The sequence below is a fragment of the Otolemur garnettii genome, unplaced genomic scaffold, assembly GCF_000181295.1.
Source record: "Otolemur garnettii isolate 467f Iridium unplaced genomic scaffold, OtoGar3 scaffold00002, whole genome shotgun sequence".
Lineage (NCBI taxonomy): Eukaryota > Metazoa > Chordata > Mammalia > Primates > Galagidae > Otolemur > Otolemur garnettii.
The window spans coordinates 35,007,539-35,013,538 of NW_003852397.1; the positions used below are offsets into that span (position 1 = coordinate 35,007,539).

Consider the following 6,000-nt stretch of genomic DNA (forward strand, 5'->3'; position numbering starts at 1 on the left):
GAACAAATAGGCTTAATAGACATATACAGAACATTCCATCCTAAAGCTAAAGAATATAAGTTCTTCTCATTGGTCCATGAAACATTCTCCAAAATAGATCATATCCTAGGACACATATCAAACCTCAACAAAAATCAAAAGAATTCAAAGTATACCACAAGATGCAAGAGGTTATTTCTGACTATTACCAAAAATTCTGTACCCAGAAATTTGACAACGTAGAGGAAATAGACCAATACCTGGAATCACATCATCTTCCTATACTTAACCAGGAAGAAATAGATTTCTTGAACAGAACAACATCAAGCACTGAGATTGCATAAACCATGAAACAATGAAAAAGCTTCCAACAACAACAAAAAAAAAACGTCCTGGACCAAATGGCTTCACATCAGAATTCTATCACACTTTCAAAGGCGAGATTGTATCTCTACTGCAGAACCTATTCCAAAACATTGAGAAGGAATGAATGGTCCCCAATGCCTTCTATGAAGCAAACATCACCTTGATTCCAAAACCAGGAAAGTCCCAACCAAAAAGGAGAACTACAGACCAATTTCACTAATGAGTCTTGGTGCAAATATGCTCAACAAAATCTTAGCTAATTGCAGCTATGTAAAAAAGATTATACATCAAGATCAAGTAGGCTTCATCCAAGGGATACAAGGCTGGTTTAACATACACAAATCTATAAATGTAAAAAAACATTGTGTTAACAGACACAAAAACAAAGACCATATGATCCTTTCAATAGATGCAGAAAAAGCATGTACAAAATTCAGCATCTTTTTCAAACAAGAACACTTAAGAAAATAGGCATAGGGGCACATTTCTTAAGCTGAATGAAGTCATCTATCACAACAAAGACTTCACCAGCCATTGCAACAACAACAAAAATTATCAAACAGAACTTAATTAAGCTGAAAAACTTCTGCACAGCTGGGGACACAACAAGTAAAACAAAAAGACAACCTTCAGAATGAGAAAAGATATTTGCAAGGTATGAATATGACAAAGGATTAATAACTAGAATCTACAGAAGTGCAAATTAATCAACAAAAAATGACCAAACAATCCCATCTACCAATGGGCAAGAAATACGAATGGGGCCTTCTCTGATGAAGACAGATGAATGGCTAGCAAACATTTGAAAAAATGCTCATCGTCTCTGATCATCAGAGAAATGCAAATCAAAACTGCCCTGAGATATCACCTAACCCCAGGGAAAATAGCCATGTCACAAAGTCTCAAAGTTGCAGATGCTGGCGTGGTTGTGGAGAAAAGAGAACACTTTTACTCTGTTGGTTAGACCGCAAACTCATATAACCTTTTTGGAATGAAGTAAGGAGAATCCTCAAAGAACTCAAATTAGACCTCTCATCTGATCCTGCCAATCCCTTACTAGGCATATACCCAGAAGGAAAAAAAAATCATTTTATCATAAGGACATTTGCACTAGACTATTTATCACACCTCAATTTATAATCACCAAAACGTGGAAACAACCTAAATGCCCACCAACCCAGGAATGGATTAACAAGTAATGGATATGTCTCACATGGAATACAATTCAGCTATTAAAAAAGATAGAGACTTTACATCTTTCGTATTAACCTGGATGGAGTTGGAATACATTCTTCTTAGTAAAGTATCACAAAAATGGAGAAGCTAGAATCCAATGTACTCAAGAAGGCAGTAGATGATCTAATATATACCCACATAAGAGAAAAACTCAAATCAATTCAAGGTGGGGGTGGGGGAACAAGGGAGGAGTGTGGAGGAAGAAGAGGATGGTGGTTATGGAGCATGGCACACCACTTAAGGGTGAGACACAATTCTAAGAGGGACTTTACCTAACAAATGCAAACAGTGTTAACCTAGTTCTCTGTACCCTCAATGAACCTGAAACAATAAATAAAACAAATAATAATTGATGCTATTAGAAATAGCCTACAGGTCCTCCCCCAAGATGTTCCCTCCCCTCTCCTATATCCTGCATCCCACCCCTCACCCTTCTCAGTTCTAATACACACGCTTTACGTACTGCCATTCAGAAATGTCTTAGATAAGATTATGTAAGCAACACTTCTCAGAACCGTACTGAAAATAGGACAAAGATTTCAGTGTTCTGAGACAAAAAGGAAGTTGCAGGTAGTACAGTATGTTATTTTTTTATAAAACACAAATTATTCAACTTAAAATGTCCTTTTTTCTGAGGTTCTCCTTAACATTTTCATTGTTAAAATATTGTTCTTACAGCCCAAATAAAAAGTCAGTATCCCAGTAAATCCCTAAACCTAAGTGTTAAGATAGTAAGTATACAAAAATTTATCATGTATACGTGGGCAGGTGGAGATCAGGCACAGGAAGAAAATAAGTGACTGAAAAACCTGCAAAGTCAAAAGGAAGTAGATATTTTACATTTAACAGTGATATAGAAACAGGAGAAAACTCACTAGCCCATCAAACAAGTGCAAGCAAAACAAAATTTTGCAAATTTCAACATCTTAACTCAGAAAAGATTAGAAGCACTGAGGCTTTAGATGGGATAAAATAGGGGAAATAAAAGGGTGACAAATTTGACTTTTAAAATGAAAGTAAAGCTCATAACTCTCAACAATATTAGCAAAAAGGAACTGACAAGAATATCTGCAATGGACTTTTCTAACTACTAAATAATAAAGCAACATAAAGAAGATTGTTAAGAGTATGGTCTCTGGAGTCAGCCAGCCAGAATCTGTGTTAGCTGTGTATACGACACCATGTGATCCACGCTCTGCTTCTGTATTCTTAAAGAAAGTTGTGAAGATTAAATAAGTTCAAGGTACCTTAAAGCACTTAGAAGAGTGTCTGGCAATGTAATGTCATAAATATTACTTTATAACATGAACAAACATGTTATAAAATAAGAACTAAAATGAAGACTGAAAATTATGGCACTAGAAGTAGCCGATGTTATACTTTCACAAAGTTCTTGGAAATTAAGTACAACCATTTTCATGTACATAAAGTATATGTGGTTATGTGTGACACTCCTAAACTTTTTAATTACATCAGAAGAGTATGTACACTTCTAAACTTTTTAATTACATCAGTTAGAGCACAGCCAGTAAGTAGGACTCTTCAATTGTTTGCATATTTGCTTTAAAGCTCAGGAACGCACTACTCAGCAAGCCAAACTGGAGAGAGAGCACACACTCAATACCTCTACTAAGGAAAGAAATTTTCATCCAGAATATTCCCAGACACAAGATTCTTAGGCTACATGATGATAAAACCCAATTACTCATAGTTGAACAAGTCCTTGGCTAGAAGTACACCAAGCTTCTACTGAAAAGTTCACAGGCCAGGGGAGCAGGTACTACACAGCATAAGGTAAAGATGACTGCACTCATCTCATCCACATCATGGGATCCAGACTTGTCCAGCTCATTCTGCATAAGGGATCTCCTTATGTAAACTTTCTAGGTTCACCCTGCCATTTGCCCCTTCCCCCAAGCCACCTGTCCACCTGGGGTGAATTACTAAAATAAATATTCCTTGATAAATCACTTTCTTTCTTTGAGCACAATCTATCTATATCCATGCTACTCAAGGGTGGTTCCATGTCTGGCAGTACACAGGAGCTTCTTAGAAATGCAGAATATCAAGCTGTATCACAAATGTCATAAATCAGAATAGGTTTTTAACAAGAGCCCCAAGTGATTTCTACCGGCTTTAAGGTTTGAACACTGCTCTATTTGACACTGCTGCAGATAGGTGTAAAATTAAAAATGCTCAAGTTTACAAATGAATTTAGTGATATGAAAAGTACGACGACATGAAATCAGATAAGTTCAAAGAGTAAAACCAATATATAAATGAATTTCTTTGCCACTAATAGTTAAGTGTTCAAAGATTTATTTTTCAGCAATACCTAATGCTCACTTGCTTTAAGTATTTTGTGTAACAGAACGCTAATTATAGTTTTACTGAGACTGTATTTTGATGCACAAAGAATACAAAAGAATCCTGTTTTAAAATTTCGGGATGTATCTAAATAACTGACAAAAGAGCGCTTTCCAGAAAGACATTATTCAGAAAAGAAAATGTACAGGATGTTAACGTTAAACATAAGATGACATTCCCGGAGTTAAAACAATTTGATAACTACTACTGAACAAACTTTTGATCATTTGTATTTGTAGAACTGAGTATTGTTTTGGAAGGTTTGTGTTTGGTTTTCCAGAAAAGTAGTGCCGTGGGGAGAGGGATCAACTTTCACCCTCTGCAAAGTTTTTCTTCATATCCCGAAAGGCCTCACGTTCTTACAGGTGAACAGACTTAAGTCGTACTGAAAACAAGGGCCTATTTCCTTTGCTCAAAAGTGAAGTTAAGGCTCGTCTCTTTTTAAAGGCTACAATTCATAACGTTCAAGGATTCTGGGCCCGAATCGCTTCCGGCCAATGAAGGAAGCGCGCAGCCCAGGGCTGAAATGAACGGGGACATTTACCAAGGAGGAAGTTGAGCCCTAAGCCCGCCACCAGGCTCTGCCCTCTGGCCGCAGCTGCCTTCCAGCCTAGACCCCGACCTCCTGCGGAAGGGAAGGCAGGCTGGCTGGCAGCTGCCACCTCGCCTCGCTCGCCCTGCCCGCCCCGGGAGCTGAGGGAGCCGCCCCTCCCGCCACCCAACCCCCACGCCGACTCCGGGAGGCGCACACGGCGGGCAGCGGCGGCGGCGGCACCCTCGAGGCCTTCCCGGGAGGCGGCGGCGGCGGCTGCAGCGGCGCGAGGGGAGGCGGGACCCGTCCTGAAAGAGTGAATGGGAAGCCGGGGCCGGAGCGACTGCATGTGGAGGCTGCACTGGAGGAAGGTGGAAGCGCTCAGGGGCTTGGGCTTTTTTAGGATTTTCATCATCGTTGCGTTTTACCTGTGGCGCAGCAGGGCTCCCCAGCTCCTACTCCCTGAATCCTCCTCCTCCTCCCCTCCTCTTTCTCTCTCTCTCCCTCAGTCTGCTGGGCGCTCGCGGAACGGCCGGGCCCGGCCCGACCTGAAAGAGAACAGGGCGGGAGGGGGGGTGGCGGCGGTGACCAGCGGCCACGTGACCACGCTCACGCCGTAACGGCGGCAGCCTCCTGCCGCGCGCCCTCCCCGCGCTCCACCTCTAATAACCCCGCAGCCCGCGCGCCCGGAAAGCTCGTGCGCAGGCGCCCGCCCGGGACCTACACACTGCGCGGGCGCGCGAAGCGCTTGCCCGCAAGTCTAAGTTTTTGGGGCCCGCGAGACGCGAGGAGATGGGGAGTGAATCGCGGACCCAGCTCTCCGCTGAGCCGGCCGGCTGCTGGGCGCATGCGCGTGACTTCTTTCCTTCCCATTTCCCGCCGGTGCTCAGCTAGGGACCTGCTAAGGGGTCTTAATCAGAGCTTCACGACCGGGACTAAGCAGGGGAGTAGTCGGTCCCTGAGACCTTCTCTGAGAGCCTAGCCTAGCCCTCCTCCTGCCCAGGAATTTACCTTCCCTTGCCTCATGTAAACGGCTTCCCACTGGACATTTTTCTGTACCTGAGGAGACTTCAGACCCAGCTCATGTGTCACTTGGAAACTTAGCTCTCCTTTGAAGGAGTCGCTAGCGCTTTGTGCAGACCTACTTTATAGTATAACCCATAGAGAAATAAAAGGTTTTTGTTTTGTTTTGTTTTACAAACCCACAATACTAAACTTAGTTTTATCTTTTCCCTGTCACCTTGGACACTGTCTTCAGAAGTGTAGTATCTCTGTAAAGGACTGATGGCTATCAGAATTCAAGCAAATTCAAAACATTGTCTTGTTTGCCCTCAGCCTTTGCTTAGTCATGGTCTAAGATTCTCTTTAACCCAAGCATGGGGAATGCTGGTGTTTCTTTCCCCAATATGAAAGCCTTTGAATAGTAATGCTAATTAGAGTGGTAGAGGCTTCACCTAGTAAAAAAGATTTATGGTCTTTTATTAGCCTATCTTCACAAAGAGCTTTAAAGGAAATTAATA

At 42.0% G+C, this 6,000-nt stretch overlaps 1 protein-coding gene across 1 annotated transcript in view; it reads right to left on the reverse strand.

Moving 5' to 3' along the window:
* Positions 1–5,271, reverse strand: part of TBC1D5 (TBC1 domain family member 5) — a 551,029-nt gene extending 545,758 nt beyond the window's left edge. Inside the window, exon 1 of the mRNA XM_023513703.1 lies at positions 4,909–5,271. The gene's annotated coding sequence lies outside the window, so the exon portion shown is untranslated. The remainder of the gene's footprint in view (positions 1–4,908) is intronic.
* Between the last annotated feature and the right edge of the window lie 729 nt (positions 5,272–6,000).